This window comes from Pteropus medius, unplaced genomic scaffold, assembly GCF_902729225.1.
Source record: "Pteropus medius unplaced genomic scaffold, Ma_sr-lr_union100, whole genome shotgun sequence".
NCBI classification, from domain to species: domain Eukaryota; kingdom Metazoa; phylum Chordata; class Mammalia; order Chiroptera; family Pteropodidae; genus Pteropus; species Pteropus medius.
In genome coordinates this window covers 21,647,403-21,672,424 of record NW_024344240.1, presented here as the reverse complement: position 1 = coordinate 21,672,424, position 25,022 = coordinate 21,647,403, and the positions used below count along the sequence as shown (strand labels likewise).

Here is a 25,022-nt window from a genome sequence, read left to right as displayed (position 1 = left end):
TATATAATGAAATCTATAAGACCTTATTAAAAGAAATTGAAGAAAATACAAAGAAATGGAAAGACATTCCATGTTCTTGGATTGGAAGAATCAATTAAAATGACCTTATTACCTAAAGCATTATACAGATTTAACACAATCCCCATCAAAATCCTGTCAGCATTTTTTAAAGAAATAGAACAAAAAATCATCAGATTTGTATGGAAGCACAAAAGACCCAGAATTGCCAAAGCCATCCTGAGGAAAAAAGAACAAAGCTAAAGGCATCACTCTGTCTGACTTCAAATTATACCACAAAAAGACAGTAATCAAAACAGCATGGTATTGGCAGCAATACAGACACACGGAACAGTGGAATAGAACTGAGAGTCCAGAAGTAAACCCATATTTATATGGGCAAATAATTTTTGACAAAAAAGCCAAAAACATACAGTGGAGAAAGGAAAGCCTCTTCAATAAAATATTGGTGGGAAAACTGGAAAGCCACCTGCAAAACAATGAAACTAGACTGTTGTCTATCACCACACACCAAAATTAACTCAAAATGGATTAAGGACCTGAATATAAAACTGGAATCAGTAAAATGCATAGAAGAAAACATAGGAACTAAACTCAAGGACCTTGGACTTAAAGAATGAATTTGAACTCAAAGGCAAGGGAAGTAAAAGCAAAAATAAATGAATGGGACTACAACAAATTAAAAGGCTTCTGCTCAGGAAAACAAATTATCAACAAGGTAAAAAGACAACCATCTGAATGGGAAAATATATTTGTAAGCAATGCCTCCAATAAGGGCCTAATATCCAAAATACACAAAGAACTTATACAACTCAATAACAAAAAACAAATGATCCAATCAAAAAATGGGCAGAGGACCTGAACAGACACTTCTCCCTAGAGGACATACAAATGGCCAACAAATATATGAAAAGATGCTCAACATCATCACTAGCTATTCGGGAAATGCAAATCAAAACCACAATGAGATACCATCTCACACCTGTTAGAATATCTATTATCAATGGGACAAGTAATAAAAAGTGTTGGAGGGGATGTGGAGAAAAAGGAACCCTAATACACTGCTGGTGGGACTGCAAATTGGTACAGCTACTATGAAAAACAGTATGGAGGTTTCTCGAAAAACTAAGAATTGATCTACCATATGATCCAGCAATCTCTCTACTGGGTATTTACCCCAAAGACTTGAAAACTCATATCCGAAAAGATATTTGCACACCGATGTTCACAGCAGCATTATTCACAGTGGCTAGGACATGGAAGCAACCAAAGTGTCCTGCGATAGATGATTGGCTAAAGAAGCTGTGGTACATATATACAATGGAATATTACTAGGCATAAGAAGAGATAAAATACTGCCACTTGCAACAACGTGGATGGACCTTGAGATAATCATGCTAAGCGAAATGAGCCAGACAGAAAAAGTTGAAAATCACATGATATTGCTTATATGTGGGATATAAACCTAAAAGCAACAAATGTACAGGACAAACAGAGACTCACGGGCATGGACAATAGACTAGTGGTTACCAGAGCATAGGGGAGAGGGGCAGCGGGGAGGTAAATGGGGTAAGGGGTGTCAAATATATGGTGACAGAAAGAAATCTAACTATGGGAGGTGAACACACAGTGTAAATACATATATGCCTTACTGTTAAAATGTATAGCTGAAACTCATTGGATTTCATTTACCAATGTCAGCATAAAAAATTAATTAATTATTAAAAAGAATAGAATACTTAGGTGTAAGTTTAACAAAATATGTATAAGATGTATACACTGAAAACTTCATAACACTGTTGAAAGAAATTAGAGAAAATCCAAGTAAATAAGAAGACATCCCATAGATCAGAAGACATAATATTAAGATGACAAGACTTCTCAAATTGATCTATGAATTCAGCGCAATACCTAACAAAATTCCTTCTGACCTTCTGCTAAAATTGACAAGCCGATCCTAAATTTTATATGGAAATGCAAAGGCCCCAGAATAGCCAAGCAATCTTGAAAAAGAACACATTTGGGAGATTTATACTTTCTGATTTCTAACTTAATACAAAGCTGCAGAAAACAAGAAAGTGTAGGACTGGCCTGAGGACAGTCATATGGATCAAGGAAACAATACTGAGGGTCTAGAAATACACCCTTCCATCTATGGTCAATGGATTTTCAACAAAGGTTCTAAGTCGATTCAATGGAGGAAAGAACAGTCTTTTCAACAAATAGTTTTCGGGCAACTAAATATGCCCATGCAAAAGAATGGACCCTACTTAACTTATATCATACATAAAAAGTCTTTGTGAGCTTTGGTTAGGCAGTGGTTTCTTAGACATGACCCCAAAAACACAAGCAACAAAAGAAAAAACAAGTAAAGTGGACTATATCAAAATTAAAATCTTTAGTACTACAAATGATATCTTGAAGAAAGTGAAAAGACAATCCACAAAAGGGAGAGAATATTTGCAAATCACATATATGATAAAAGACTTGTTCCCAGAATAAAGAACATTTACAACTCAATTAAAAAATAGGCAAATAATACAATTTAAAAATGAACAAAATATTTAAATAGACATTTCTCCAAAGAAGACATACAAATTACCAATAAGTACATGAAAAAATGCTCAGTACTATCAGTCATCAGGGAATGCACATCAAAATCACAATGAGATACCATTTCACACTTACTAGGATGTCCATAATCAAAAAGACAGAAAATAACGAGTGTACTTGAGAATGTGGAGAAATTGGAACCTTCACACACTGTAAGATATCTACTGATGGGAATGTAAAATGGTGCAGCTACTTTAGAGAAGTTTGCAGTTCTTCAAAAAGTTAAACATAGAGTTAATATATACTACCTTAGGTATATACCCAAGAAGAGAAAAAATATACATTCACACTAAAACATGTATATAAATATTCATAGAATTATTCACAATATCCAAAAAGTGGGGGAAAAAATATGGTACTTATATATAATGGAATGTTATTCAGCCTTAAAAATGAATGAAGCATTAATACTACATGCATCAACCTTAAAAACATTTTGCTAAGTGAAAGGTGCAAGATGCAAAAGACCACATACTAGATGATTCCATTGAAATGCACAAACCAGGCAAATCCATAAAAACAGAAAGTACATTAGTGATTGTTTAGGGCTGGCAAGGAGGCGGAATGACTGTTAATGAGTAGGAGTTGCGTTTTGGGTAATGAAAATGTTCTCACATTAAATTGTGGTAATGGCTGCAAAACCCTGTGAATCTACTAAAAGAAATATTGAATCACACACTTTAAGTGGGCGAACTGCGTGGTATGCATTACATCTAAATAAAACTATTCCTTTTAAAAGCTAAGAAACAAAGGATTGGACCCTTACAGCCAGGTAAAAAACGATAACCAATCTGAAAAGAAGCTTCAAGGGCAAAGATTCTAAAGGAAACAATAAAGAGACTCTAGAAGAGGTGAGACGACTGAACAGAGATAGTGGACAAAAAGAAAATTCATAAGAAATTATGGATAAATTACTTGAAAGGCTTTCTTTATATATTAAAAATAAGAATGATAGGTAAAATCTCTAGGAAAGCACAAGGGTCAAGTCTCATAAGTTCCCTCATCTACTCCTATTCTGCCAAGAATGTGCCTCCACTTGGGACCACAGTATCTTTTACTTAGTATCAAACACCGTGAAGGATTTTGCAAAGTTTTACTTTCTAGACTTTGTATTAGAAAACAATATGTATCTTTTTAAAAAGCTTTATAGAGGTATTACTGACAAACAGTAAACTGCACATACTTAAAAATGACTTGATGTTTTGACAAATGTATACACTCATGAAACCATCACCATAATCAAGATGATGAACATATCTATAACTCCCAAAAGTTTCTTCATGCCCCCGCCCCTACATCCAGGCAACCACTAAACTGCCTTACGTCACTACAGATTAACTTGCCTTTTCTAAAGATTTACATACATGGAGTCATACAGTATGTTTCCTTTTCGGTCTGGCTTCTTTCAGTCAGCATGATTATTCTGAGATTCATCCATGCTATTCCATTTATTAAGAACTAATTCCTCCTCCCAAAAAACAAAAGTTCTGGATCAGATGGCTTCACAGGCAAATTTACCAAACATTTGAAGAAGAATTAATACTTAATCTCAAACTATTCAAAAAATTCAAGAAGAGGGAAGTCTCCTTAAGTCCTTTTATGAGGCCACCATTACCTTGATTCCAAAACCAGACAAAGACATTACAAAAAAGAAAACTATAGGTTGATATCTCTTATGAACATTGATGCAGAAATTCTCAACAAAATATAAGCAAATCAAATTCAGCAATATATTAAAAATTTCATACACCATGACCAAGTTGGATTTATTCCTGGGATGCAAGGTTGGTACAATATCCACAAATCAATTAATGTGATACACTACATTAACAAATCGAAAGACAAAAACCATATGATCATATCAACAGATGCAGAAAAAGTGTTCGACAAAATCCAGCACCCATTTATGATAAAAAACTCTCAGCAAAGTAGGAATAGAGGGAAAATACCTCAACATAATAAAAGCTACATATAACAAACCTACAGCTAACATACTCAATGGGGAAAGGCTAAAAGTGTTTTCCTTAAGATCAGGAACAAGCAAGGATGCCCACTTTCACCACTCCTCTTCAACATTGTATTGGAAGTCTTAGCCATAGTAATAAGACAAGAAAGAGAAATAAAAGGTATCCGAATTGGAAAGGAAGTAAAACTCTCATTATTTGCCAATGACATGATACTATATAAAGAGAACCCTAAAGATTCCACCAAAAATAGCTGTTAGAACTGATCAATGAATTCAGTAAAGTAGCAGGATACAAAATTAATATTGAGAAGTCAGTTGCATTTTTATACACCAATGATGAACTTTCAGAAAGAGAAATTAAGAAAACAATCCCATTTACAATTATATCGAAAACAATACAAGACCTGGGAATGAAATTAACTAAGGAGGTAAAAGATCTGTTTCTTATTATATCTAGGTACAAGTCCTTTTTCAGATATATGCTTTACAAAAATTTTCTCCAGTTTGCCTTAGCTTTTCATTCTCCTCACTGTTTTACACAGCAAAAGTTTTTAATTTTGATAAAGTCCAATTTATCAGTTTCTTTTATGGATCATGATTGTGGTCATATCTAAGAAATCATTGCCTAATCAATGTTACAAAGATTTTTCTCCTGTTTTTGTCTAAAAATTTATAGTTTTCTCCTATGCTTTCTTCAGCAATTTACAGAATTTATAGCTGTATTTAGGTCTATGATCCCTTTTTAATTTGCATATATATGTGGTACAAAGTATATATCAAAGTTGTTTTTTTTCTTCTTGCCTATGAACATTCAATTATTCCACCATTTGTTGAAACAAGTGTTTATTCTCCACTGAATCTTACTTTTATAAAAAATCAGTTGTCTATACATTTGTGGGTCTAGTTTTGGACTCTCTATTCTGTTCTAATAATCATTTTCTCTACCTTGAAGCTAATAAATCAGGTAGCACTAGCACTCCAAATTTGTTCTTTGTTCTCAGAATTGCTTTGGCTATTCTATGCCCTTTCAATTTTAATTGGGATTGCATAATGATCTGTCTCGAGGCATCTTAACAATATTGAGTATTCCAACCCATGAATGAGGTATATCTCTTGACTTACAGAGGTCTTCTTTAAGTTTTTTCAGTAATGTTTTAAAAATCTTAGTGATTTTACACATCATTCATGCCTAAATATTTCATATTCCTTGTACTATTGTAAATAAAATTAATTTTAAATTTCAATTTCTGACTGAATGTTGGTAGTACATAGAGATATACTGATTTTTGTATATGGATCCTGTATCCAGCAACCTTACTAATCTCACTTATGAGTGCTATGAGATTTTTGGACATTCCATCTGATTTTCTATATAGAAATCTATATATCTATATCTAGATCATCTATATCTAGATCTAGATCTAGATATACTTTACTTCCTATTGCACTAGATATAACCTCCAGTACAATCTTAAAGAATGGGCATCATTTCCTTGCTCCTAGTATTAGGGAGAAAGTACTCAGTCTTTCATTGTTAAGTTTGATGTTAGATATAGGGTTTTTGTAGATGCCCCTTGTGTCAGAGGTCCCCAAGATCACCCCTCAGGTTCACAAGAGAAAGACTCGCAGGACTCAGAAGTTCTACTCATGGTTACAGTTTATTAAAGCATACGAAGTGAAATAGGCAAAGAGAAAAAGTACATGGGGTGAAGTTGGAGGAAAACATGTACAAGCTTCCAAGTGTCTCCTCCCAGTAGATTTACACAAGACATACTTAATTCTTCCAGCAACCATATATGACAACCAGTGCAAAGTGTTGCCAACCAGGGATGCTCACCTGAACCTAGGTATGCAGGGTTTGTATTGGGAGTTAGTCATGATATTGCTGAGAAGCATATAGCACCTGTGTGACTAATCTCAGCTGCAAAAGTTCTAGACCTCCAGAGAAAAAAGCAGGTATTCACCATAAATCACACTGTTAGTATAAACTATCTGGACAAACTGGTATAGCATGGCTCAAGGTCTCAGGCATGCAAATCCACTCATTAGACAATCGATTCTAAGAGCTCAGTCCCCTGGAGCTAGGCAAAGAACAGTCATGGAAATAGGCCTTTCTTTAGAATGTGCAGGGTTTAACCCTTTTCTACACATCCTTTATCGAGTTGAGCAAGTTCTCTTCCATTTCTAGATGGCCGAGAGTTTTTATCATGGATACCAGATTTTGTCAAATGTTTTTCTGTATACATTGGAATGATCATACAGTTTTTCATTTTAGTTTGTTTATATGGTGAATTACATTGACTGCTGTTCAAGCATTAAAGCAACCTTGCATTTTGGGGATAAACACAATTTGATAATGATGCGTTAACCTTCTTATATATTGTTATACTTGATTCTAAAATTTAAAAAATTTTTGCATCTATGTTCAATAGGGATATTAGTCTGTAGTTTTTTCCTGTAATGTCTTTGACTTGTTTTGGCATCAGGGCAAAGACAACTTCATAGAATGAGTTGTGAACTATTATCTTCTTTTCAATTTTCTGAAAGTTTGTGCAGAATTAGTATTATTTCTCCCTTAAATGTTTGTTACAACTCACCAGTAAAACCATCTTGGCCTAAAGTTTTCTTTGTGGGGTAGGCTTTTTCTACAAATTCAAATTCTTTAATAGATTGGGCTGTTCATGTAACATTTCTTCTTGAGGTAACTTGGTAGTTTATGTCTTAGATACAGTATGTCCATTTCATCTAAGTTGTCATATTGACATAAAGTTGTTCAAAACATTCCCGTATTATCCTTTAATGTTTGTAGAATATGTAGTGATGTTACCTCTCATTCTTAATTGGTAATTCTTTTTCTCCTCATTTATCTAGCTAGAGGTTTATTAACTGTACTGATATTCCCCCCACAAAAGAGCTTTTGGTTTCAGTGATTTTCTGTAATTTTCCATTTCAGTGATTTCCACTCTAAAGTTTATTTTCTTGCCCCTGTTGAATTTTTTTTTTTTTTGGGGGGGATTCTTAAGGAGGAAGATATGATTTGTGATATTTCTTCTTTTCCAATACAGGCATTAATTTATTTATAAATTTCCCTTTAAGTATTGTCTCAGCAGCATAGCACAAATTTGACATGTTGTTTCCATATTTTCTATTTTCCCTTTTTTATCTCTTTGACCAGTGGGTTATTTTAAAGTATATTATTTATTTACCAAGTGCTTGGGAATTTTACAGATCTTTCCTTTATTAATTTTTAACTTAATTCCATTTTGATCAAATAGTACACTTTATATGACTTGGTTTCTTTTAAATTTATTGAGACTTCTTTTATGGCCCAAAATATGGTCTATCTTGTTAAAGTTTCTCTGTGTAGTTGAAAAAAAGGGGTATTTAAGTTGCTGTTGGATGGAATGGTCTATAAATGTCAATTGAGTCAAGTTAGCCGATACTGTTGTTTTTAGTCTACTAGTCTACTATATCATTGCTCATTTCTAACTACTTATTCTATCAATTATTGAGATAATAAAATATCCAAGTGTAATGGGATTTGTCTATTGCTCCTTACAGTTCTGTTAGTTTTAAGTCATGTATTTTGAAGCTCTATGATTAGGTGTGTAAATGTTTAGGAATGTTACTGATTAACTGACCTCTTTATCACTAGGAAATGATGTTCTTTAACCCCGATAATACCATTATCTCTGAAATCTACTTTAACATGAATATACCAATTCAAGCCTTCTCTTGACTAGTGTTAGCACTGTATATCTCCTTCCATTTATTTTTATACTATTTTGTCTTTATAGTCAAAGTATGTTTCTTGGAGACAACTTATAGTTGAGTTTTGCTTTTCAATACAATTTGACAATCTGCCTTCTAACTGGAGTGTTTAGAGTATATATTGTGGCCTAATTATTGATATACTTAGGTTTATCATCTTACTATTGGCTTTTTATTTGCCCCACCTGTTCTTTGTTCCCTTTTTTATCTTTTTCTATCTTCTTTTGGATTGAATACCTTTAGGATTCCATTTTCTCTTCTTTGGTGTCTTATTAACTATAACTGTCTATATATACTATGTTTATCTCTCCACTTTCCATGCACTCTAAAATCCACTCTAATTTACCTTTTCTAACTTCTGGCCTAATATCTCTCATCTCCATACTTAATTCTTCTTGCTCTTGTTCTCACGCGTGCGCTCTCTCTTTCTCTCTCTCTCTCTCTCTCTCTCTCTCTCTCTCTCTCTCCACACACACACACACACTGGGGGATGGGGGAAGGAAAGGAGGGAGGAGGGAGGAGGAGGGAGGGAAGGGAGGGAGGGAGGGAGGGAGGAGGAAAATAAAGAAAAAGGCACTTGCTAGGATCTCCAGTGAACTTCACATTGCTAAATTTTATGCACTTTTTATCAGCCCTCATTTTACTTAACCTCTCCTCCACATAATTTACCTTCTGCCATGAATTACTCTTTTCTTGGATTTCATAAAATCATACTCTCCAGATCATCTTAGATATCTGGCCATGAATTCTCAATCTCCTTTGAACCTTGACTTTTATTCGGCCTGTAATTTTTAGAACTCCCTGGGCTCAGTCATAGGCCCTCTTCTAGTCTTTCCTAGCATCTTCAAAACACAGTCCTCAAGAATTATGAAGTAGTTCATAGACATTTTCAGAGGAAAAATTAGTGAAAGAATTTGGTTCACATATATTTGCAAAGTTGAAATATAAAATTATGACTTTCATGAATATTGTTATTTTCCTTGAAGTTAACAACTCACTATACTATCTCATTATATTCAGTCTGTATTAATCAGTTCATATCTGCTAGTATCTTCAGTAAAACCAAGTAAACTTTCACATCAGTTTCAAACAAAGCCCAATCAATTTGCTTTGTTGCTAAGGATAGAGAAGAGACTATAACTAAAGAGGCATTCCTCAACTAAAACAGGTATAAGTCTTCATATTGCCAAGAAGCTTATCAATCCAAATTTAATGCCCAATTGAGAAAAAACAAGCTCTTGACAAAATTTCTTTATTAAATGACTCTGTTGGAACTCACATAATATCAATGGCACATGATATGGAAGGATAATTATTATTACATGAGTGTTTTAGTATATATTGTTTTAAAATTGAACTACTTATGGAGAAAATATGAATCAGTTCTTGTAATATACATAATATGTAATGAGACAGAAGTACTCAATAATGTTTTTTTCTGCTTATTAATGAAAACTCAGAGTAGTTTTCATTGTAGGGAATGATAGTTTTCATTTAGCAATAATACTTTTGTGAGCTGTGACAGAGGCTGAAAAGGTAAAATACATTCAAAACTGACAGAACACAAGCTATACAAATAGTAAAAAAGGTATTGCTCTTATAACTAAAAACTGTTATAAATGTGGAAGAATTATAAATCAACAATATGCCTCCTAAATGTAATTAAGTGTTGAAGGAAATAATTAAAATTGAATATCAGCAATCTTGACTACTCAAGAGTATATGCTGGCAGATGTTGTGGAAAAAATGGCAGTATTTTTTAAGATTACTCTTCCCACTCAAGTTTATTGGCTGTCAAGGAAAAATGTGCTGACAAAAGTTTCTGAAAGGAGGGATAAGAGAAAAACATTTATTTATACATACGAATGGCCAACAAATATATGAAAGAATGCTAAATATCATGAGCTATTAGGAAAATGCAAATCAAAACCACAATGAGATACCATTTCACACCTGTTAGAATAGCTATTATCAAAAGGACAAGTAATAACAAATGTTGGAGAGGATGCGGAGAAAAGGGAACCCTCATACACTGTTGGTGGGACTGCAAATTGGTACAGCCACTATGGAAAACAGTATGGAGGGTCCTCAAAAAACTAAGAATTGCTCTACCATACGATCCAATAATCCCTCTACTGGGTATTTACCCCAAAGACTTGAAAACTCATATCTGAAAGTATATTTGCACAATGATGTTCATAGCAGCATTATTCACAGTGGCCAGGACATGGAAGCAACTGAAGTGTCCTACAATAGATGATTGGATAAAGAAGATGCAATACATATATACAATAGAATATTACTTGACTATAAGAAGAGATGAAATACTGCCATTTGCAACAACATGGATGGACCTTGAGATAACCATGTTAAGCGAAATAAACCAAACAGAAAAAGTGGAAAACCACATGATATTACTTATATGAGGGATATAAACCTAAAAGCAACAAACAAGCATGTCAAACGGAGACTCGTTGACATAGACAATGGACTAGTGGTTACCAGAGGTTGGGATGGGGGAAGGTAGATGGGGTAAAAGCGGTCAAATATGTGGTGACAGAACATGCAATGCAAAATATATATGACTTACTGTTGAATTGTACACTTGAAACTTACTGGATTTCATTAACCAATGTCACCATAAAAAACAAAACAAAAAAACAACAAAAAAACTTCTTCATGATGCTAATAACACAAGAAAAGTCACTCTTGATTTCCAGAAGCCTGCTTAAGTGTATAGCTGAAATATATTAGCATCTCAAAATAACCTGAATCTACTAGTTCAAAGTCAAAATACTCGAGCTGATTATAAGATACCAGATTTTTCAGTCATCAAACTATTCTGTAAATTGTTCAACGGCTGAGTATGATTCCTTCCTAGAATCTGATGGTTTTCTTACTCATCAGAGAATGAAACTAATTTTATTATTGTGGATATACAAAGAATACACCCACGTGTTACAACAAAACACGAACAGATACTTTCCAGAGACTGAAGTAATCAAACGATGACTAAGAATCCATTTGCTCCTATCTTTCAAACATTCAGGCTGGTTGAAAGATTCATACCTATAGTTATTTAATATTATAAGTGTGCAATTTGGCAACTGATAGAGCACTAGGCATAGTCTTCAGGGATAAACCTTCCCATAATTTCTCAGTTTGCATTTGATCTTGGTATTTCATAACATCTGACAGCCAGCAAATACCAGATGCAAATCTTGACAATCTATAATTATAGCATCAGGTTTCCTAATTTAGTAGAACTGTAGGGTAAAAAAATCAAAGTGCACATCTAACCTACATCCTCAAGTTACATCCAGTTACATACTTTATAAGAGGCTGCAAAAATTTCATCCTTTTCAATGAAAATACAAACATTAATTTTTATTCTTTAAAACTGATGGTCTGAATGGATGATAGAAGTTTGAGAAACACTGTCCTAGGGATCTCACCTACTCTCATGATTTAAAAGCCATCTATTATGGGCTGAGGCCCAAACTGCAATTTCTAGCCCAGCCTTCTCCTGAGCTCCAGACTCCCCTATCCAATTGCCTATTTGACTTTATTACTTGAATGCCTCATTGGCCCATTAAACCTAAAAAAGACCCCAAACTCTCGGTCTCCACCATCTCTCTCCTTTTCCAATCTCCCTATCTCAGTGAAAACATTTCTTTCCTGGCTGCCTGTGCCAGAAACCTAGCATTCAGCATTCTTTCTCCACTACCATCCACTTAGTTCAAATCACCTTCATCTCTACCCTGGACTACACTATACCTTCTAACGTGGTTTTCTAACCACTTTCTGATGTCCCTCTGTATGTTTTCAGTCGTTGCTGGAACAAATTACCACAAACTTAAACAACGCAAATTTATTATCTTATGGTTCTGTACAAGTTTCCATGGAACCCACTGGGCTAAAATCGAGGACTTGATTCCTTTCTGGAGGATGTATGGGGGAATCTATTTCCTTGGCTCTTCCAGCTTCCACAAGCTACCTATGTTCCTTGCCTTGTGCCCCCTTAACTATCTCCGAAGCCAGCAACACTGTATCCCTTTGACTATTCTTCTATAGTCACATCTCCCTCTGACTCATTTCTTCTGTCTCTATCTTCCACTTTTAAGGACCCTTGTGATTACATTGGGCCTACCTGGATAATCCAAACTAATCATTCTATCATAAGTCAGTTGATTAGCAATCTTAATTTCCCTTTGCTGTGAATATAACATATTCACAGTTTCTGGGGATTAGGATATGGATATCTTTGGGAGGTCATTATTTGCCCTACCACACTCTCTAACACAACTCATTTTCCACACAACTTGTGTGTTTCCACACTACTTTTGTTTCCACATAATTTGTGTTTAAAAACACAAATATGTTCATGTTACTTCCTATTTAAAATCCTTCAATGGCTTCCAACTCCTCTAAGAATAAAGTTCAAAATCTTAAATATGTGCCACAAAGCCATGCATGGCCTAGTTCCTACTACCTATTGTCCTTGTCTCCTGGGTCAGTGTTCCAGCCACACACAGCTTCTCTCTGTTCCTGAAACATCTAGCTCCTTTCTGCCTCAGGGTGTTTGCTCCCACTATTTCTGTTGTCTGAATAGCTCTCCTGGCCTCTCATCCAACTTTTACCTGGCTAACTCTTGCTCAACCCTTCAGATCTCTGTAAAAGTGACTTGCACAGGGTGGCCTGACCTGATCTCCAAGTCTTGTACTAGCTCCTCCCATTATACATTGTCAGTGAACTCTTTCTCTTAGAGCTTTCACTACAATTGGACTTAAATGTTATTTGTGTAATTATTGGCTTAAAGTCGGCCTCCCTGCACCACACTGCAAACCCAGGAGGGCTGGAGTCTAGTCTGTTCTGTTCACCACTGTAAACTCTGGGACTTAGAATTGACTGGCTTATAGTAGGTGCTCAATGAATAAATGAGGACCATCATACATTATTTCAGAAGCAGGTCTAATTCTTAGAGGGTGAGCTGCATAAGCCAAAGACCTCAACATTCTGCTTGAGAGTTTTAGGCCAGGTTGGTCATATGCAACATATTGTCTCACTCCATCTCATCTCCATTACAAACATGTGCCTCTAGCCTTATCCCTGAAACCAAAAACTATTAGACTAATTTCCTTGGCCTTCTGCTGTATCCACCATGCTAATCACGGGAAGGCCACATTATTTCTCTACTCCTGCTCAGGTTTTACACCACTAGAAAACAATTTTAAAAATATGGAAATTGGTGTCACAAAAAGGTTATGATTTTCTGCAGCTTGGGAATCCTTCCTTTATCTCTGACTCCCTGTGACTTTCCTCATGGGTCCTTTCTAGACATTTTAAATCCTATATCCTAAGTTAAGACTGGAAAGAGTATGTGTTCTGGAGCCAGAAAGTTCTAAACTTAAAACCTGGCTCTGTCTTTATTCAGAAAGTTCAGTGGAGGAAGACAGGGTTAAGAGGGTCAAATATGTGGTGACAGAAAGACATCTAACTATGGTAGGTGAACACACAGTGTAAATATATATATGCCTTACTGTTAAAGTGTACAGCTGAAATTTATTGGATTTCATTAACCAATGTCACCATAAAATAAATAAGAAAGTTCAGCAAAAGTTGAGTCTTTGAATATTATCAGTAAAAGAATGAGGATAATAATTTACTCATTCATACCTCACAGAAGTATTAGATATAACCTAAGTGTAGCATACTTTGTTTAGTACTGCCCCCAGTCACCAAACACTGAAATGTCACACTATTCCCTAAGCTTAGCTAACTCCAAGGTTAGAACAATTATAAAGAATGGCAAAAAGATAAAGATAGTATAAGAGCCCCTGATTCTATGTTGATCCTAGGAACATGTCTTCATGAATATTATGTTCTCTATAGATCTTTCATTTCAAGAAATGCATCTTACGTCCATCCTCCCCCTGCCTACAACACTTCCATCCTCATTCTCTGAGGATACCCATACTGAGACTTTACTCATCAGATACGCACCTTCTCCATTTCGCTCCACTTTGTCCAAACTGTACTTGCCATTCTTTTTTACTTTTGTGGACCATGGTCATTTTGCTTCCTTTGACCTTCCCGTAAGACCACTTCTATAATTTGAACACCTAGCTCAACTCTAACTTACTTCGATAAACCTTCCTAGTCCCCCAGGTACTCTCTGATATCACTTTCTCCCCCCAAAGTATATTGCAAGACACCTGAGGGGCAGGCTTTGATTTGATCCATGTGTGTAACCCACTCCATAGTGTCTAGAATGGTGTTTTATATGTAGTACTTTATTAAATATTTGTTGACTGAGTGAAATGGTAAATCAATGACTCAGTGAGTCTGGTTTAAACATACTAACTTTGAACTGTCAGAGGGACAACCAGTAGAGCTGTCCATCACCCAGCTCAAGAATGGGATCAGGACTAAAGATGTACATTTGGCAGCAATATTCACTAGAGTGATATCTGAAGCTATGAAGCTCACAAAAACAAAATGTGCTGAGAGAAAAAAAAAAAGCTACGTCAGAACATTTCAGAGGTAAAAGATGACAATGCAGCTAAGTCAAGATTATAATTCAATGATAAATCATAGAAAGAACAAATCCAAAGGAGTAGTCTCAGGAAAACCAAAAAAGAGAGCTCTGAGAAACACTCTAAAGGCATTGCTGTTGCAAAAAGACAGAAGAGGTTGAAGATGCAAAGGCTGCCACTCTATGTGGTGATTCGAAAGGTTTTGGTGCCCTCCTAGCAAGTAAGATGTTAGGGGCAGAAGTAGGGCTGGAGAAGCTGAGTTACGAGTAACAATGACCAAAAGTATAAGACTATTCTTTTAAGAAGTTTGAAAGAAAACGGAGATAGAATCATAATGCTAAGGGAGTCTGGAAGAAGCTGTGAATATAAAATAACAGAGAAAAAGGTGGCTCAGTGGGTAAAGCATGGCACCAGCACTCAACTGTCACTGTTGTTACCACAAAGCAACAGAATGGGTGAAGAAGGACGTTAGTACTGATCTAATTCTGATGTCTATTCACCTGCATGGTCTTGGGAAAATCATTTTTCCCTCCTTTGGCTAACTTATCAGATTATTCTAATAGTATGAGTTAATAAGTGCAGAGGAATTTGAGGAACTTATCATTTTCTATAAAGGTCTTATCATTGTAATAGATGGTTTGTAATCTTGAACTGATATTTGTCATTTTTCAATTCCCCTCATCAGTGTGACAGAGAGAAGCTGAAACTCCCTCATATGTAATACTGATCTACTTATTCCAATCCCAGCAAAAAAGGATAAGACAATGACAAAGAGACAGAGGAAGGCAGGATAAAGTCAGGGTATATGGAGTCAAAGCAGTGATGGCAACCTCTCCAACTCCTTTTAACATATAATCTGTCACTTTCCTAAACTGGGGGACATTAATCAAGGGCTACCTCTCCCAGGTGGATGGAGAACTTCCAAGAGCTCATACCAGAACTGAGTGTGCCTGCTGTTTCTGTCAATCTGGTCTGTCTTGGCAGGGACATTATGCTAACTTCGAGGTTCCTAGCCAGTGAATAGGCTTCAGCAAAATCATCACTGACCTCACGATTATCTTGAAAAAAGAAAACTGTGTACTTAAATAAAGTTTTTGTAGCTCCTTAGTTATTGTGTTTTGGGTTTTTATGCCTAAGAAAATGCTGCAAGCGCAGTGGTGATTTACCACTCAAATCATGTCATGCAGACTTTTCACCTGGAAGGGGTGGCTGTCCCTGAATGTTACCATGGCCAGGGTCAGTATAAACACATTCGATAGTTTTGTTGTAAACATCTTTGCCACAAGCATTTTTGCCACACAATGAATTGACCGTAAGGCAATTTCACCGTAAAAGATAAAAGAAAAATAAAAGAGGGGTATTAAAAAGGGCATAATGAAACATGAAAAATAACAAAATCAAAGATTTTATTGCAAAAAATGAAAACACATTGTCTTCAAAGTTTTTCATTCATAGTATACATTTTAATTACTTGATTTGTCTCCTTGTTCAGCCTTGCACTTTTCTTTTGCACTACCATTCCTTCCTTCATTAACAGAAGCATCAGTTTCTAATTAACAAATCGGTAATTAATGCTAAGACTGTCGTGCAATAGTAGCTGCCTCTTTTATGTTTGCCATAGCTTGGTAAACTTGGTTTTGAAGGGAGGGAATGACTGTGCTCATTGAAAGATTTGCAAAACTGTTACATTATCATATTCGAGTATAGTAGGCAATATGGCTAAGATTTATACGATATAAAAATGAGAGTACTGCAAGAACTGTCAATGAAGAAATGAAACCAAACTAACAACTAGCTTAAATATATTAAGTCTGCTGAAGGCACGTGACTCATCAATGGAGAAATGAAACCAAACTGTCAACAATGAAGAAGTGAAACCAAACTAACAACTAGCTTAAATATACTAAGTCTGCTGAAGGCACTTGACTCATCAATGGAGAAATGAAACCAAACTGTCAACCAGTTATTTTCTTTCATGGCGAAATTGTCTTACTGCCGCTTAGTTGTGCGGTGAAAACATTTGCTGCGAAAATGCTCACAACAAAAATGCTTGTGGCAAAAATGTTTATGGTGAAACTACCCAGAACCCAGTGTAATATTTCCTCAAAACACTTGTGAGTGGAATATAGTATCACACAGAAGGTATATTTGCAAGAGAAGGTATCTTTGCAGATCATAGGTGGCATATTAAGGCCAACAAAAAGATACAGGGAGAAACTAGGCAAAAGTCTTTAATTAAAGCAGTTTACAGTGACCTTTCTTGACACAGCAGAATTTATTCTCTCATTCAATGAAAAGAAATGATAAATAGTGATTTAAATTGATTGGTAATGTAAAAGTCATCAGCATTTATCTTTAGGATCATTGTGGGTTTTTTAAATCTTCCCAATTGTATTTGGCTTAGGGTAACACTAAAATTAATTTTCATTCCATGAGCACAGCTGGACAGACTATCCACATGCCTTTTGTAATAAAAGAAACTACAAATTACTAGAGAAATCGACATGCAAAATGTTGGCTGTCTTTTTAAAGACTGAACTGTCTTCATTGACAGCTGTCATATGCTCATAGGAAGAAAAACAGTATTGGTAAGTAAGTAAAAACAGTAGCATTAAGACATATTAAGGTGGTATGATAAGGGTTGAAAGGAGAAGTGAGATTATAAGCGGAAGGTTCACTACTATTAATGAAAGTTAGTCTACTGAAATCAAGCAGAATCATTAGGGTGATTTCAGGGAAAACAGCATTTCTTACGAAGAAATGAGATAATGATATAACAAACCAAATTTATGAGACATTCATTAATCCTTTATAATCCTCACAAACATACAAATGATCCAATAGCAAATGCTGATGTATATGTGATGGAGGAAGGAGAATAAACAGTGAGAGCAAAAGACTCTCTCTAGGACTAATCCACTTTTGTTAATTCAACGAACATTTACTGAGTGCCTACTATGTGTACCAGTAGTCTGAGGACACCATAGTAAACAAAGCAGACAAGAATCTCCGCCCATATAGAGCTTAGAATATAGTGAAGGATTGGATTTAAAACATGTGACTTGGACCAAGACATGCACTTGTGTGACTAGAAGGTTTGTTACGGGAAAATCGAGACAAGAAAGACTGCCAATAAAATTGAATGAACACACACACAATACAAAATGAACGCTGTTGATAAACTGTGAAAGTGAACATGTAAGCAGAAAGCACATTCTCATAATTCTAAATTATTTTTGCTAAAATCAAATACCAGTAATTACTTTCCTCTGATGTGGCCTAATATTAGATTATAGGTACGAACCCCCAAAAATCTTAGATAATAACCACTGTTACATGATAAACTGGATGGAACCATGTGCAACCAACAAATGTATACCAACGGACTAGTTTCTACTGGATAAAAACTTTAAAAATTAACGGAGTTAACCGATAAACTCTAATTTATCTGGAAATATATTCCAGAAATGGAATAAGTATTGATTACATCAAAGGAGTTTTTACAAGTATGCAAACAGCGTTAAAAAAAGTACATTCAGGCAGATATCTCAGCAGATGGGGTAGTTTCACATATTTAGTCCAACAATTTGCTGAAATGTGACTCTGCCATTTTCTCAGTCAACTCATAAGGTATAAACAGTGTACATTTTCTGTTACTAACCGATTTCAACTCCAACAAGAGATTAATGAAAAACGCTTGACAAATACATTCCACTCGTTGAGGGCTGCACATTAAATAAATGTATAAAAGCAAAACAGACAAAAATACATGCAAACACAATGCTTATACCAGAATCAGACAAGGAGAGAGACAAGACTTGCAGTTGTTGGAATGTTCCAGGTCATCAGTTCTGTCCACTGAAAAAGAAACATCTAAGAACTTCACCATCTAGAGGCTTAGAACATAGACTTATTCCCCAAGTTTTTTAAATGGCTGTCCACCAGGAAGGGAAAAGGAGTACTGACGGTTCTTCTTAGGTCCATTCAAGGCAAAGGGGTCGAATAGCTTTAGATGAGTGGGACTGGCAGGTACACTTAAGGCAAAGGAGTAACAGGTACGAAGCCCAGTAACTCCAGTTAGAAAGCAAAACACTAAGTTTTAAAAGGTGAGGGAAAGAAGGCGGAGAAACCACAGCAAGCAAAAGAAAATAAGAGGAAAGCAATACAACGTCGGAGAATTCATCGAACCATCTCCACCACTCTAAAAGGTAGGGGACTGGAAAAGTCGCAAGGGCCGGGATCCTGAGGTCCCGGAACTCAACAACCAGCCTGAAGCGGGTGACGGGGAGCAGTTCCCGGGAACCCACTCCCGCCCCTCTCCCATCAACCCCGCCCATTGGGTCCGCCCCATCCCGCCCGGCAACTCACCGGATTCGCTTCCCACATAACGGTGGCGAAATCGAGCGGAGAGAGCCTGGGGGAAAGGGCTAGCCGCGGGGCCGGGGTGTTGGGTTTTTTCCAAGGCTGCCTGAGAAGGAAAGGATGGAGAGGCAACCTTTACTCAGGCCTTCCTTCTCCCCCTCCCAGTCACAAGCCAGCGTCTTCGGACCACCGAACCTCCCGACTTCCGCCCGAAGCCAGCCAACCAGCGCTGGCCCCGCCCCGCCCCCGGAAACGCGCCCCGCCCCTGCCTCTCCCAGGCTCTGCGGGTGGGTTGTAGTGGGCGGGGCTTGGGAGTATCTGGATTGTAATGGACTTTAAACGACTTCTAGTTCAAACGACCCTTCCAGTGCTAAACCCCACTGTAACATCCCCACCAAGTGATCCTCAAGCCACGGTTAGTTGTATTTCCTTCAATATTTATTGATCACCATATCGTTTGTGTAGTGGCCAGGAGACAGGCCTGGGAGTTGATCCCAGCACAACCAGTGGCATTTGGGACAAGCTTCACAATCTGACTGGTTCCTCATCTTTAAAATGGAGATGATAATAATATCTACGTAAGGGTGTAGTGACATCATTTAAAGCACCTAGCATAGTATTTGGCATACAATAAGAGCTAATAAATAACAGTTACTTGCCAGACACTGCTAGGTTCTGAAGTGAACAAGATTGATCCACATGCAGTCCATGCCCCCGTGGAGGTTAGAGTCTAAAGAAAAAAGCGAAAAGTGAGTAGATAACTAAAAAAGTGCAGAATGGCTTATAGGTATTACAGCAAGTACAGGGTTCTATGAAAGCACGCTTACCCGGGACAGGTTTCTGCTGCTTCCCTTCTCCCACAAGAAGTCTAAGCTAAGACCACAAGGATATTCTTCTAATGAAGTTACCTGGGTAAAGAGAGCTAAGAGAGGGGAAGAATCTTCGACGAAGAGAAGTAGAAGCTACCCATGGGAAACAAAAAAGAAATAGTTTGCTATAGATCCTTCTGGGATTTTCTATACCTTCACACATTAAAAGAAAAATTGACGAAAGAATACCTACATGTTTAAAACCTGATATTTTCACTTAATATGATGTGGTCGTTCTTTATTTCAAATATAAATTTATTTCATCATTTTAAAGTCATCATTTTACAGACTCAACATTTCTTGGTTTGTATGTTACACATACATTTGAAAAAATCCATTGTGATAGACATTTAAGTCATTTTCAGTTTTTACTATTCCAAAAATTACAGCAATAAACATTCTTGTACTGACATTTCTGTATATTTGCCCATTTACCTCTTTGGAATTAGTTCTAAGAAATGGAATTTTTCAATAAGAGATTATGGAAATTTCAAATTTTGATACATATTGCCAAACTACACTCAAAAACAGGGTGTAAATTTGCAATCTCTAAAATTTATCTTGACAAAAGGTTTGAAGTAGGGATCCTCACTTTTTTTCACTTTACTTTTTGCCAGTGGTTAACCAGTTGCCACTTACTGAATAATTCATTCTTTCCCCACTACGTTAAAGTGCTACCATTAATCAAAAACTAAATTTGTGTGTATCTGTTTTTGAATACTCTTGTCTATTCTATTATCTATCTGCTTATTCCTACGCTATGCCACACTTATAAATATTATAACTTTGTAATATATTTGCTCTCTCATAAAGCAAGTCCTAATTCTTTTAAAATTTTCTAAATCATTGAGTCTTATTTAGAAACACATCTCTTCATGTCCTTTATATCTTTAAATACACACAAATAAATTCACATAGATTTGCACAATTCTTGTGATGTTTGTTCCTAGTTTATAGTTTTTGTTGTATTTTTTATTGCTCTAAGTTAGCAAAACTATTGATTTTTGCATATTTTTATTATATCCTACTACACTGTGAGGATGTCTTATTAGTTCTAATACCTTTTCAGCTGATATCTCTGGATTTTTATGTCGACAATCATATCACACACAGAGAATGCAGTTTTCTATCTTCTCGTTGCATTGGCCAAACCTCAGAAAATTTTTGAAGAATACAGGACAAGATAAAGGGAGTTTAGTCTTTAATGCAGTAAGACACGCATTTGCCCCTAGTTGGTGCTAGATATTCTTTAAATACACTATCGTCTTTTAAAAAATTTCTTCTATTCCTAGTTTACTATAAACTTCTAACTGGGAGAAGATGTTAAATTTTATGAACTGTCTCTTAAACTCTATTACTATATTCATTTTTTAACCCTGACTTATGAGTATAATGAAACTAGTAAGTTTCCTAATATTCCACCCATACTTACATTTTTGAAGCAACTCTGCTTCATCGTGTATTCATTGTTTTTCGAAAACACTTCTGAGTTCAATTTGTTAATCTTTCATTTAGGATTAAAATTTACTATAATTAATGAAATTGGTCCATTTTAATGGTGTTTTATTGTGATTATCTTTAGCAAGTTTTGTTAAGTGGACAGTAGCAGTTTAAGTAATTTAGGAATAAGCTCTTCATCAAAGGTGGAATGGATTTTACAAAGCAAGTTAACTGGGAAGATTAGGACCAAGTCCTCAACCTTTTGTGGAGTTGGGCCTATAGGTCATTTCTTTGAAGCTTTTTGTTTGCCTGAGCTGGTGGTCAGAGGAGGGGTTAGGGAGAACCAGTTTGAATATATGTATGAGGTAGATAAATTTTTAAAATATACTGCTATATCCCAAACTAATATGGAGGAAATGTATTTTATAAACTGAAAATAGTTGTGCATGTTTTAGTAATTTATTATTATTATTATTCTTGATGTATAACTACTTAGAAAGCAAGTGTGGGAAAGGGCCTTAATGTTCATTTAGGCCTGGAGTTACAAACTGATGAACTTTAGCACACACAGAGTTTTTAAAAGTTTTTATAAATGGATGACATTTTAAAACTGGGGCATTTTCCATTAAATAATGTGGATCTTCAGCTTTCCTTCAACACTGTATTCTCGTATGCCAACAAGTGGCCAAACCCTGCTGACCCATTTAGACTGAGAATGGGCTCTCAGGTTTACCTGAGTTACCTGACCAATATCTCTCATCCTTATTTAAATGATCTACCTGGGCCCTGGAGGTATTTGCATTTGTACTAAGTATAAACCACCTCGTATTTTGCTAAGGAAATATAATGGATATGGAACTTCTAAAATATCCTTATAGAGAACACCTTCACTATACTCTCCCATACCTTTCTCAAGGGTACGGGCTCAATCATTGGGGTTCAATCTCTCAGTCTTTCAACGGATTACTCTCTGCATGTAATGACTGAAATGTGACAGTCTGGCACTAGGAATGCTTCCTTCTGCATCGTAGTCCCAGGCAAAGTGCCACAGAGTAGAAACTATGCATATGAACCACGGTGGCAGTTTTCACAGGAAGACCAAACAAATGCAAGACATTTTACTTTATCTTTAATGTTTTCTATTTGTGTTCCAGAGGGACGTGTCTTAAACCCAGCCCTGAGTGATTGCAGCCCCCCTCCCACCTGGTGGATTTCATTAGCTCTTTGAATGCCAGAAGGGGCGGGAGGAAATGCCCCAGGAGAAAGGATGGTGAAGAAGAGGAGCAGAGGAGACCTATCACTGGAAAGCATGGAAATGATCAGTAAATAGGTAGTTGAGCTGCGAGGTAAATTTGTGAGGGAACAAAATCAATCTCCTGTAAAGACATTAGAAGGAGAAAGGAGAACCAAGTAAGTGGTGAGATGCAGGATAGAGTACACATTACCTATTATTTTAATATTATTTTCATATATATTTTTTTAATTTTTAAAGGCCACGTTTCCCAGCCAGAAATGGGGAGCACTGGGAATTCATATGGAAGACACAGGCTGGGTTTGACAGAAAAGAGGAGTAGAAGACTGGAAGAAGGCGCAAAATAAGAGATGAGGGGCCACAAGAGGGTACTGGAGTAAGGGAGAAAAAGCTGCATTTGTGCCCATTAGCCTTGAATATAAAGACCCAGCCTCAGTTCTGAAAAAGAGCCAGCAACGAGGCAGCCCCAGAATCAGCCCTACTGCTGAAGTCTGACACGTTAACAACCCAGCGGGAATTAAGAGGTGAAATCAGCAGATGAAACAATTGATGAAGCCGAGATAAGCATTCCTGGGAAGGAATTTTTCAAAAAATCAACATGAATCCGTAAATTTTCCTAATCAGGAAATATGACAAAAAATTAAATTCAACCGAAAAAAACGAAGTGCTAAATAACTCACCCACGCTAAATGGAAAGGCTCTATTGAAAATACCACTGATTATTAGTTTTAGCTGCTCAGGGAAATTATCTAGGCACAATGATGGGCATCAACATTCAGCTCACAGCAGCAGTCAAAAGCAGCAGCTGAGATGTGTGGCCATCCTAATTAGAGGATGGAGAATTCTGAAAAGGCTCTGGAGCTGTGACATTCCTGGCTGAGGTTTTCCTTCTAGGAATGCCATATTAGGGTTTTGGTCATCACATTGTAAAAAAAGGACTTAATAGGAATGATCCGGAAAGGGACAACAGAAATGACTTGGAAAAGAGTGTGAGAAGCTTTGAAGTTAAAAGCAGAAAGTAGGAAAACACTTCTAAAAGAAATCATTTTCAAAATTAAGAGAGAGAGAAGCAAGTAAAAGCCTAAGATGATGGTAAGGGCAGGCTGAAGGTGTACTGTCTGCACTTAGGCCTTTACAGGCATGTTGGGGGCTTTCACCTCTTCCTTTGGAGCACATCCGACGAGGTCAAGAAATGACAACAGATTATCCAACATGAATTATTCTTCCATTTTTCATTGCAGCAAATATTTAGTAAGTGCCCTCCATGTTCCAGGTACTGTCTCTAGCCTTTTAGGATACATCAGTGAACAAAATAGAGAAAAATCCCTGCCCTTGTGAAATTTACAAGCTGGGGATGGGGCGGGTAGGTGGGCAGACCTTGGGCTGGGAGTGGGGAAAACAGATAATGTAATGTAACAAATTAAGTGCATTGTATAATATGGTATAAAGTAATAAGAACTATAGAAAAAAACATAGATCAGGGTAAGGGATGCTGAGAGTAGTCAGAATATCCTCATTGAGAAGGTAACATATGAGGAAAAATGTGGAGGAGGTAAGGGAGCAAGCTTAATGGATATCTGGGTAAAGAGTACTCCATGCAGAGTGAACAGCTGGTGCAAAGTTCTTAAGGAGTGTCTGTGTGTTTGGGTGTGTGTATTTGGAGAGGGGGAAGCAGGGGAGATGTGTAGGTTGAACAGGGCCTGGTACAACAATCGGCAAATACTTACATGGCACTAAATATGTGCCTGATAGTGTAATAAGCTCTTTGTATACATATATATAAACAAATATAATTCTCACAGCAACCCTATAAAGTAAGTACTCTTATTACTCCCTTTTATATGTAAGGAAACTAAGGCTCAGCAATTAACTTGGCCAAAGACCAAAGATCCAAACCTAGGTGCCTGGCTTCGGAGCCCGAGCCCCTAATCACTACTCTATGCCGTCTCTCAGTGTGCTTTCAACCTGTCTACTTCTGATTACCAGCCCTGGTCACCCAGCTGCAATTGGAATTCAAGTACTCTCCTAGGATAAATTCATGTTCTTTTTAAAATGGAAGTGTTGCTCACTGCTTTATTACATATGACCCTTCCATGGCCCTTTGCTTTCTTCTCCCACCAATTCAAGAATTGCTCTTTTCTGCAAGTTCATCACTGGGGTCAGTTGTTTCTGCCCAGAAAACCAAGGAAATGTCC

General features: G+C 36.5%; 1 protein-coding gene and 1 long non-coding RNA gene across 27 annotated transcripts in view; one reads left to right on the top strand and one right to left on the bottom strand.

The window, feature by feature from the left end:
* The window catches only part of PARP11 (poly(ADP-ribose) polymerase family member 11), a 46,519-nt gene extending 27,031 nt beyond the window's left edge, over positions 1-19,488 (bottom strand). For 4 of the 26 annotated variants that reach the window (XM_039869090.1, XM_039869099.1, XM_039869096.1 and 1 more), the window contains exon 1: positions 19,273-19,488. The gene's annotated coding sequence lies outside the window, so the exon portion shown is untranslated. Of the gene's footprint in view, positions 1-18,694; positions 19,199-19,272 lie in introns of those variants that run through there. The other 22 variants (XM_039869106.1, XM_039869108.1, XM_039869114.1 and 19 more) reach the window with 12 other exon arrangements.
* Positions 19,489-19,583: 95 nt separating this feature from the next.
* LOC120607310 (uncharacterized) lies at positions 19,584-23,203 on the top strand. The gene is made up of 3 exons (XR_005654132.1): positions 19,584-19,681; positions 22,730-22,985; positions 23,068-23,203. It is a non-coding gene; the product is annotated as an uncharacterized LOC120607310 (long non-coding RNA).
* The last annotated feature ends 1,819 nt before the right edge of the window (positions 23,204-25,022 follow it).